Genomic DNA, 11,426 nt, shown 5'->3' on the forward strand with positions numbered 1-11,426 from the left:
TATACTGTAGTCTATAGTGACCAGAGAATAAATATACTATAGTCTATAGTGACCAGAGAATAAATATACAGTAGTCAATAGTGACCAGGGAATAAATATACTGTAGTCTATAGTGACCAGAGAATAAATATACTGTAGTCTATAGTGACCAGAGAATAAATATACAGTAGTCAATAGTGACCAGAGAATAAATATACTGTAGTCTATAGTGCCCAGAGAATAAATATACTGTAGTCTATAGTGACTAGAGAATAAATATACTGTAGACTATAGTGACCAGAGAATAAATATACTGTAGTCTATAGTGACCAGAGAATAAATATACTGTAGTCTATAGTGACCAGAGAATAAATATACTGTAGTCTATAGTGACCAGAGAATAAATATAAAGTAGTCTATAGTGACCAGAGAATAAATATACTGTAGTCTATAGTGACCAGATAATAATTATACAGTAGTCTACAGTGACCAGAGAATAAATATACTGTAGTCTATAGTGACCAGATAATAAATATATTGTAGTCTATGGTGACCAGAGAATAAATATACTGTAGTCTATAGTGACCAGAGAATAAATATACTGTAGTCTATAGTGACCAGAGAATAAATATACAGTAGTCAATAGTGACCAGGGAATAAATATACTGTAGTCTATAGTGACCAGAGAATAAATATACTGTAGTCTATAGTGACCAGATAATAAATATACTGTAGTCTATAGGGACCAGGGAATAAATATACTGTAGTCTATAGTGACCAGAGAATAAATATACTGTAGTCTATAGTGACCAGATAATAAATATACTGTAGTCTACACCCTAGTGACCAGAGAATAAATATACTGTAGTCTATAGTGACCAGATAATAAATATACTGTAGTCTATAGTGACCAGAGAATAAATATACTGTAGTCTATAGTGACCAGATAATAAATATACTGTAGTCTATAGTGACCAGAGAATAAATATACTGTAGTCTATAGTGACCAGAGAATAAATATACTATAGTCTATAGTGACCAGAGAATAAATATACAGTAGTCAATAGTGACCAGGGAATAAATATACTGTAGTCTATAGTGACCAGAGAATAAATATACTGTAGTCTATAGTGACCAGAGAATAAATATACAGTAGTAAATAGTGACCAGAGAATAAATATACTGTAGTCTATAGTGCCCAGAGAATAAATATACTGTAGTCTATAGTGACTAGAGAATAAATATACTGTAGACTATAGTGACCAGAGAATAAATATACTGTAGTCTATAGTGACCAGAGAATAAATATAATGTAGTCTATAGTGACCAGAGAATAAATATACTGTAGTCTATAGTGACCAGAGAATAAATATAAAGTAGTCTATAGTGACCAGAGAATAAATATACTGTAGTCTATAGTGACCAGATAATAAGTATACAGTAGTCTACAGTGACCAGAGAATAAATATACTGTAGTCTATAGTGACCAGATAATAAATATATTGTAGTCTGTGGTGACCAGAGAATAAATGTACTGTAGTCTATAGTGACCAGAGAATAAATATACTGTGGTCTATAGTGACCAGAGAATAAATATACAGTAGTCAATAGTGACCAGGGAATAAATATACTGTAGTCTATAGTGACCAGAGAATAAATATACAGTATTCAATAGTGACCAGGGAATAAATATACTGTAGTCTATAGTGACCAGGGAATAAATATACTGTAGTCTATAGTGACCAGAGAATAAATATACTGTAGTCTATAGTGACCAGATAATAAATATACTGTAGTCTATAGTGACCAGAGAATAAATGTACTGTAGTCTACACCCATGTGACCAGAGAATAAATATACTGTAGTCTATAGTGACCAGAGAATAAGTATACTGTTGTCTATAGTGACCAGAGAATAAATATACTGTAGTCTATAGTAACCAGAGAATAAATATACTGTAGTCTATAGTGACCAGAGAATAAATATACTGTAGTCTATAGTCACCAGAGAATAAATATCCTGTAGTCTGTAGTGACCAGATAACAAATATACTGTAGTCTATAGTGACCAGAGAATAAATATACTGTAGTCTATACTGACCAGAGAATAAATATACTGTAGTCTATAGTGACCAGAGAATAAATATACTGTAGTCTACACCCTAGTGACCAGAGAATAAATATACTGTAGTCTATAGTGACCAGATAATTAATATACTGTAGTCTACATCCTAGTGACCAGAGAATAAATATACTGTAGTCAACACCCTAGTGACCAGATAATAAATATACTGTAGTCTATAGTGACCAGAGAATAAATATACTATCGTCTATAGTGACCAGAGAATAAATATACTGTAGTCTATAGTGAACGGAGAATAAATATACTGTAGTCTAAAGTGACCAGATAATAAATATACTGTAGTCTATAGTGACCAGAGAATAAATATACTGTAGTCTATAGTGACCAGATAATAAATATACTGTAGTCTATAGTGACCGGAGAATAAATATACTGTAGTCTATAGTGACCAGAGAATAAATATACTGTAGTCTATAGTGACCAGATAATAAATATACTGTAGTCTACACCCTAGTGACCTGATAATAAATATTCTGTAGTCTATAGTGACCAGAGAATAAATATACTGTAGTCTATAGTGACCAGAGAATAAATATACTGTAGTCTACACCCTAGTGACCAGAGAATAAATATACTGTAGTCTATAGTGACCAGAGAATAAATATACTGTAGTCTATAGTGACCAGAGAATAAATATACTGTAGTCTACACCCTAGTGACCAGATAATAAATATACTGTAGTCTATAGTGACCAGATAATAAATATACTGTAGTCTACACCCTAGTGACCAGAGAATAAATATACTGTATTCTAAAGTGACCAGAGAATAAATATACTGTAGTCTATAGTGACCAGATAATAATATAATGTAGTCTACACCCTAGTGACCAGAGAATAAATATACTGTAGTCTATAGTGACCAGAGAAGAAATATACTGTAGTCTATAGTGACCAGAGAATAAATATACTGTAGTCTATAGTGACCAGAGAATAAATATACTGTAGTCTATAGTGACCAGAGAATAAATATACTGTAGTCTATAGTGACCAGAGAATAAATATACTGTAGTCTATAGTGACCAGAGAATAAATATACTGTAGTCTATAGTGACCAGATAATAAATATACTATACTCTACAGTGACCAGAGAATAAATATAATGTAGTCTACATCCTAGTGACCAGAGAATAAATATACTGAAGTCTACACCCTAGTGACCAGAGAATAAAAATACTGTAGTCTATAGTGACCAGAGAATAAATATACTGTAGTCTACACCCTAGTGACCAGAGAATAAATATACTGTAGTCTATAGTTACCAGAGAATAAATATACTGTAGTCTATAGTGTCCAGATAATAAATATACTGTAGTCTATAGTGACAAGAGAATAAATATACTGTAGTCTATAGTAACCAGAGAATAAATATACTGTAGTCTATAGTGACCAGATAATAAATATACTGTAGTCTATAGTGACCAGAGAATAAATATACTGTAGTCTATAGTGACCAGAGAATAAATATACTGTAGTCTATAGTGACCAGATAATAAATATACTGTAGTCTATAGTGACCAGAGAATAAATATACTGTAGTCTACTGTGACCAGAGAATAAATATAATGTAATCTACATCCTAGTGACCAGAGAATAAATATACTGTAGTCTACACCCTAGTGACCAGAGAATAAATATACTGTAGTCTATAGTGTCCAGATAATAAATATACTGTAGTCTACAGTGACCAGAGAATAAATATAATGTAGTCTATAGTGACCAGATAATAAATATAATGTAGTCTATCGTGACCAGAGAATAAATATAATGTAGTCTATAGTGACGGGATAATAAATATACTGTAGTCTATCGTGACCAGAGAATAAATATACTGTAGTCTATAGTGACCAGATAATAAATATACTGTAGTCTATAGTGACCAGAGAATAAATATACTGTAGTCTATAGTGACCAGATAATAAATATACTGTAGTCTATAGTGACCAGAGAATAAATATACTGTAGTCTACACCCTAGTGACCAGAGAATAAATATACTGTAGTCTATAGTGACCAGAGAATAAATATACTGTAGTCTATAGTAACCAGATAATAAATATACTGTAGTCTATAGTGACCAGAGAATAAATATACTGTAGTCTATAGTGACCAGAGAATAAATATACTGTAGTCTATAGTGACCAGAGAATAAATATACTGTAGTCTATAGTGACCAGATAATAAATATACTGTAGTCTATAGTGACCAGAGAATAAATATACTGTAGTCTATAGTGACCAGATAATAAAAATACTGTAGTCTATAGTGACCAGAGAATAAATATACTGTAGTCTACTGTGACCAGAGAATAAATATAATGTAATCTACATCCTAGTGACCAGAGAATAAATATACTGTAGTCTACACCCTAGTGACCAGAGAATAAATATACTGTAGTCTATAGTGTCCAGATAATAAATATACTGTAGTCTACAGTGACCAGAGAATAAATATAATGTAGTCTATAGTGACCAGATAATAAATATAATGTAGTCTATCGTGACCAGAGAATAAATATACTGTAGTCTATCGTGACCAGAGAATAAATATAATGTAGTCTATAGTGACCAGATAATAAATATACTGTAGTCTATCGTGACCAGAGAATAAATATACTGTAGTCTATAGTGACCAGATAATAAATATACTGTAGTCTATAGTGACCAGAGAATAAATATACTGTAGTCTATAGTGACCAGATAATAAATATACTGTAGTCTATAGTGACCAGAGAATAAATATAATGTAGTCTACACCCTAGTGACCAGAGAATAAATATACTGTAGTCTATAGTGACCAGAGAATAAATATACTGTAGTCTACAGTGACCAGAGAATAAATATACTGTAGTCTATAGTGACCATAGAATAAATATACTGTAGTCTACAACCTATTGACCAGAGAATAAATATACTGTAGTCTACACCCTAGTGACCAGAGAATAAATATACTGTAGTCTATAGTGACCAGAGAATAAATATACTGTAGTCTACAGTGACCAGAGAATAAATATACTGTAGTCTATAGCGACCAGAGAATAAATATAATGTAGTCTACATCCTAGTGACCAGAGGATACATATACTGTAGTCTACAGTGACCAGAGAATAAATATAATGTAGTCTACATCCTATTGACCAGAGAATAAATATACTGTAGTCTACAGTGACCAGAGATTAAAAATACTGTATTCTATAGTGACCAGAGAATAAATATAATGTAGTCTACATCCTAGTGACCAGAGAATAAATATACTGTAGTCTACAGTGACCAGAGAATAAATATACTGTATTCTATAGTGACCAGAGAATAAATATAATGTAGTCTACATCCTAGTGACCAGAGAATAAATATACTATAGTCTACAGTGACCAGATAATAAATATACTGTATTCTATAGTGACCAGAGAATAAATATACTGTAGTCTATAGTGACCAGGGAATAAATATACTGTAGTCTATAGTGACCAGAGAATAAATATACTGTAGTCTATAGTGACCAGAGAATAAATATACCATAGTCTATAGTGACAGAGAATAAATATACTGTAGTCTATAGTGACCAGAGAATAAATATACTGTAGTCTATATTGACCAGAGAATAAATATACTGTAGTCTACACCCCAGTGATGTATCGGTCGTCGTAGTAAGTGGACCAAAGCGCAGCGGGTTGAGTGCTCATTACATATTTATTTTGACACTTAAGAGAAGAAAACAAACGTACGAACGAACGAACGAACGAAGGAACGAACGAACGAACGAACGAAGGAACGAACGAACGAACGAACGAACGAACGAACGAACGAACGAACGAGATTACATGCTAAACACAGCTATGCAATCACAACTTCCCACAAAACCCAAACAACACATACCCCTCTATATAGGACCTTCAATCAGAGGCAACGAGGAACAGCTGCCTCCAATTGAAGGCCAAATCAATAAACTAAACATAGAACTAAAAAGACTAGAACATAGAAATATACTAACATAGAATATAGCCCAAAAACCCCAGAAAACACTAACCAAACACCCCTCTACATAAACACACACCCCGAACCACATAAAACGAATACCCAACTGCCACGTCCTGACCAAACTAGAATAACAAATAACCCCTTTACTGGTCAGAACGTGACAAGTGACCAGAGAATAAATATACTATAGTCTACAGTGACCAGAGAATAAATATACTGTAGTCTATAGTGACCAGAGAATAAATATACTGTAGTCTATAGTGACCAGAGAATGAATATACTGTAGTCTATAGTAACCAGAGAATAAATATACTGTAGTCTATAGTGACCAGATAATAAATATACTGTAGTCTATAGTGACCAGATAATAAATATACTGTAGTCTATAGTGACCAGAGAATAAATATACTGTAGTCTATAGTAACCAGAGAATAAATATACTGTTGTCTATTGTGACCAGAGAATAAATATACTGTAGTCTATAGTGACCAGAGAATAAATATACTGTAGTCTATAGTGACCAGAGAATAAATATATTGTAGTCTACACCCTAGTGACCAGAGAATAAATATAGTGTAGTCTATAGTGACCAGAGAATAAATATACTGTAGACTATAGTGACCAGAGAATAAATATACTGTAGCCTATAGTGACCAGAGAATAAATATACTGTAGTTATAGTGACCAGAGAATAAATATACTGTAGTCTACATCCCAATGACCAGAGAATAAATATACTGTAGTCTATAGTGACCAGATAATAAATATACTGTAGTCTATAGTGACCAGATAATAAATATACTGTAGTCTATATTGACCAGATAATAAATATACTGTAGTCTATAGTGACCAGATAATAAATATACTGTAGTCTATAGTGACCAGAGAATAAATATACTGTAGTCTATTGTGACCAGAGAATAAATATACTGTAGTCTATAGTGACCAGAGAATAAATATACTGTAGTCTACAGTGACCAGATAATAAATATACTGTAGTCTATAGTGACCAGAGAATAAATATACTATAGTCTGCCCCTGTCACGGTCGTCGTAATGATTGGACCAAGGCGCAGCGTGTGTAGCGTTCCACATCTTTATTATAACGTGAAACTTCAGCAAAATACAAAAACAATAAATGATCAAACGAAACCTAAAGACAGTGAAGTGCAAATAGGCACCTACAGAAAAACAAGATCCCAACAAAACACAGTGGGAAAATGGCTGCCTAAATATGATCCCCAATCAGAGACAACGCTAAACAGCTGCCTCTGATTGGGAACCATACCAAGCACACCAACATAGAAATAAACAACATAGAACACCCCCAGTCACGCCCTGACCTACTATACCATAGATAAACAAGGGCTCTCGATGGTCATGACGTGACAGTACCCCCAAAGGTGCGGACTCCGGCCGCAAAACCTGAAACCAAATAGGGAGGGTGGGGGGTGATTAGTGTCGGTGGTGGCTCTGGTGAGGGACGAAGTACCCGCTCATCCCGCGGATCCGCCAGCATCGGGGCGGCTCTGGTGCGGGACGAAGAACCCGCTCAGCTCGCGGATCCAGCCATGGACCCAGGCTTAACACTGTGCCTTGACTGGATTTTGATGCCGAGGAAGGCTCCTGCCATGGAGCGGGACTGGACACCGGCCCTGGACTGGACATCGGTGCAGAGGAGAGCTCCTGCCATGGAGCTGGACTGGACGCCGTGTTTGGAAGCTCCGGACCGTTGACCCTCGACGAAGGTTCCGGACCGTTGACCGTCGCCGGAGGTTCCGAACCGTTGACCATCTCAGGAGGTTCCGGGCCGTGGACCGTCTCAGGAGGTTCCGGGCCGTGGACCGTCTCAGGAGGTTCCGGACTGTGGACCATCTCAGGAGGTTCCGGACTGTGGAACGTCGTTGGAGGTTCCGGACTGTGGAACGTTACCGGAAGCTCTGGACTGGGAACCGTCGCCGGAAGCTCTGGACTGGGAACCGTCCACGGAAGCTCTGGACTGGGAACCGTCGCCGGAAGCTCTGGACTGGGAACCGTCGCCAGAAACTCTGGACGGGGAACCGTCGCTGGAAGCTCTGGACTGGGAATTGTCGCCGGAAGCTCTGGACTGTGAAGGCGCACTGGAGGCCTGATGCGTGGGGCCGGCACAGGACGTACCGGACTGGGGAGGCGCACTGGAGGCCTGGTGCGTGGAGCTGGCACAGGATGTACTGGGCTGTGGAGATGTACTGGAGACCTGGTGCGTAGAACCGGCATCAATGGTACTGGTTCGATGACACACCTCGCACGGCAAGTGTGAGGAGCTGGCACAGGACGTACTGGGCTGTGGAGGCACACTGGAGACCTGGTGCGTAGAACCGGCACACATGGTACCGGACAAATGACACGCTCCTCAAGGCGAGTGTGGAGAGCTAGCACAGGACGTACAGGGCTGGGAAGGCGTACTGGAGACCTGGTGCGTGGAGCCGGCACAACTTTCACCAGACTGATAGCACACTCCTCAGGATGAGTACGGAGAGCTGACTCAGGTGGCATTAAACCGATAACACGCTCCTTAGAGCAAATGTCGTGCATCCTCCACCAATTCAATAACTCTCATTTCTCTCTCCTCTAAATTCTCCCTCATCTCACTGACGGTCTCTGATTCTCTCTGTTCACTCTCCTCCAGTTTCTCCCTCCAGGCTGGCTCTGGATCACTCCTCGGCTCCGCAGCCCACCCCTTGTGCCCCCCAAAAAAATATTTTCGGGCTGTTTTTGGTCTTTCTATGTGGCCGCGAACCCCGGCGTCATCACTGTCCTCCATCATAACCTTTCGTCTGCCGCTCCTGCCAAGGAAGGCGATCCTGTCCTGCCAGGATTTCCTCCCAAGTCCAGTATCCCTTCCCATCCATGATCTCCTCCTTGGCACGCTGCTTTGTCCTGTTGGGGTGGGATCTTCTGTCACGGTCGTCGTAATGATTGGACCAAGGCGCAGAGTGAGTAGCGTTCCACATCTTTATTATAACGTGAAACTTCAGCAAAATACAAAAACAATAAATGATCAAACGAAACGTGAAGACAGTGAAGTGCAAATAGGCACCTACACAAAAACAAGATCCCAACAAAACACAATGGGGAAATGGCTGCCTGAATATGATCCCCAAACTGAGACAACGCTAAACAGCTACCTCTGATTGGGAACCATACCAAGCACACCAACATAGAAATAAACAACATAGAACACCCCCAGTCACGCCCTGACCTACTATACCATAGAGAACAAAGGGCTCTCTATGGTCAGGGTGTGACAGCACCCTAGTGACCAGAGAATAAATATACTGTAGTCTATAATGACCAGAGAATAAATATACTGTAGTCTATAGTAACCAGAGAATAAATATACTGTAGTCTTTAGTGACCAGAGAATAAATATACTGTAGTCTATAGTAAACAGAGAATAAGTATACTGTAGTCTTTAGTGACCAGAGAATAAATATACTGTAGGCAACAGTGACCAGAGAATAAGTATACTGCAGTCTATAGTGACCAGAGAATAAATATACTGTAGTCTATAGTGACTAGAGAATAAATATACTGTAGTCTACACCCTAGTGACCAGAGAATAAATATACTGTAGTCTACACCCTAGTGACCAGAGAATAAATATACTGTAGTCTATAGTGACCAGAGAATGAATATACTGTAGTCAATAGTGACCAGAGAATAAATATACTGTAGTCTATAGTGACCAGAGAATAAATATACTGTAGTCTATAGTGACCAGAGAATAAATATACTGTAGTCTATAGTGACCAGAGAATAAATATACTGCAGTCTATAGTGACCAGAGAATAAATATACTGTAGTCTACAGTGACCAGAGAATAAATATACTGTAGTCTATAGTGACCAGAGAATAAATATACTTTAGTCTATAATGACCAGAGAATTAATATACTGTAGTCTATAGTGTCCAGATAATAAATATATTGTAGTCTATAGTGACCAGAGAATAAATATACTGTAGTCTATAGTGACCAGATAATAAATATACTGTAGTCTATAGTGACCAGAGAATAAATATACTGTAGTCTATAGTGACCAGATAATAAATATACTGTAGTATATAGTGACCAGAGAATAAATATACAGTAGTCTATAGTGACCAGAGAATAAATATACTGTAGTCTATAGTGACCAGAGAATAAATATACAGTAGTCTATAGTGACCAGGGAATAAATATACTGTAGTCTATAGTGACCAGAGAATAAATATACTGTAGTCTATAGTGACCAGATAATAAATATACTGTAGTCTATAGTGACCAGAGAATAAATATACAGTAGTCTATAGTGACCAGAGAATAAATATACTGTAGTCTATAGTGACCAGATAATAAATATACTGTAGTCTATAGTGACCAGATAATAAATATACTGTAGTCTATAGTGACCAGATAATAAATATACTGTAGTCTACACCCTAGTGACCAGATAATAAATATACTGTAGTCTATAGTGACCAGATAATAAATATACTGTAGTCTACAGTGACCAGAGAATAAATATACTGTAGTCTATAGTGACCAGATAATAAATATACTGTAGTCTATAGTGACCAGAGAATAAATATACTGTAGTCTATAGTGACCAGAGAATAAATATACTGTAGTCTATAATGACCAGAGAATAAATATACTGTAGTCTATAGTAACCAGAGAATAAATATACTGTAGTCTATAGTAACCAGAGAATAAGTATACTGTAGTCTTTAGTGACCAGAGAATAAATATACTGTAGGCAACAGTGACCAGAGAATAAGTATACTGCAGTCTATAGTGACCAGAGAATAAATATACTGTAGTCTACAGTGACTAGAGAATAAATATACTGTAGTCTACACCCTAGTGACCAGAGAATAAATATACTGTAGTCTACACCCTAGTGACCAGAGAATAAATATACTGTAGTCTATAGTGACCAGAGAATAAATATACTGTAGTCTATAATGACCAGAGAATTAATATACTGTAGTCTATAGTGTCCAGATAATACATATATTGTAGTCTATAGTGACCAGAGAATAAATATACTGTAGTCTATAGTGACCAGATAATAAATATACTGTAGTCTATAGTGACCAGAGAATAAATATACAGTAGTCTATAGTGACCAGAGAATAAATATACTGTAGTCTATAGTGACCAGAGAATAAATATACTGTAGTCTATAGTGACCAGATAATAAATATACTGTAGTCTACACCCTAGTGACCAGATAATAAATATACTGTAGTCTATAGTGACCAGATAATAAATTTACTGTAGACTACACCCTAGTGACCAGGTAATAAA

Source organism: Salmo salar, unplaced genomic scaffold, assembly GCF_905237065.1.
Source record: "Salmo salar unplaced genomic scaffold, Ssal_v3.1, whole genome shotgun sequence".
NCBI lineage: Eukaryota > Metazoa > Chordata > Actinopteri > Salmoniformes > Salmonidae > Salmo > Salmo salar.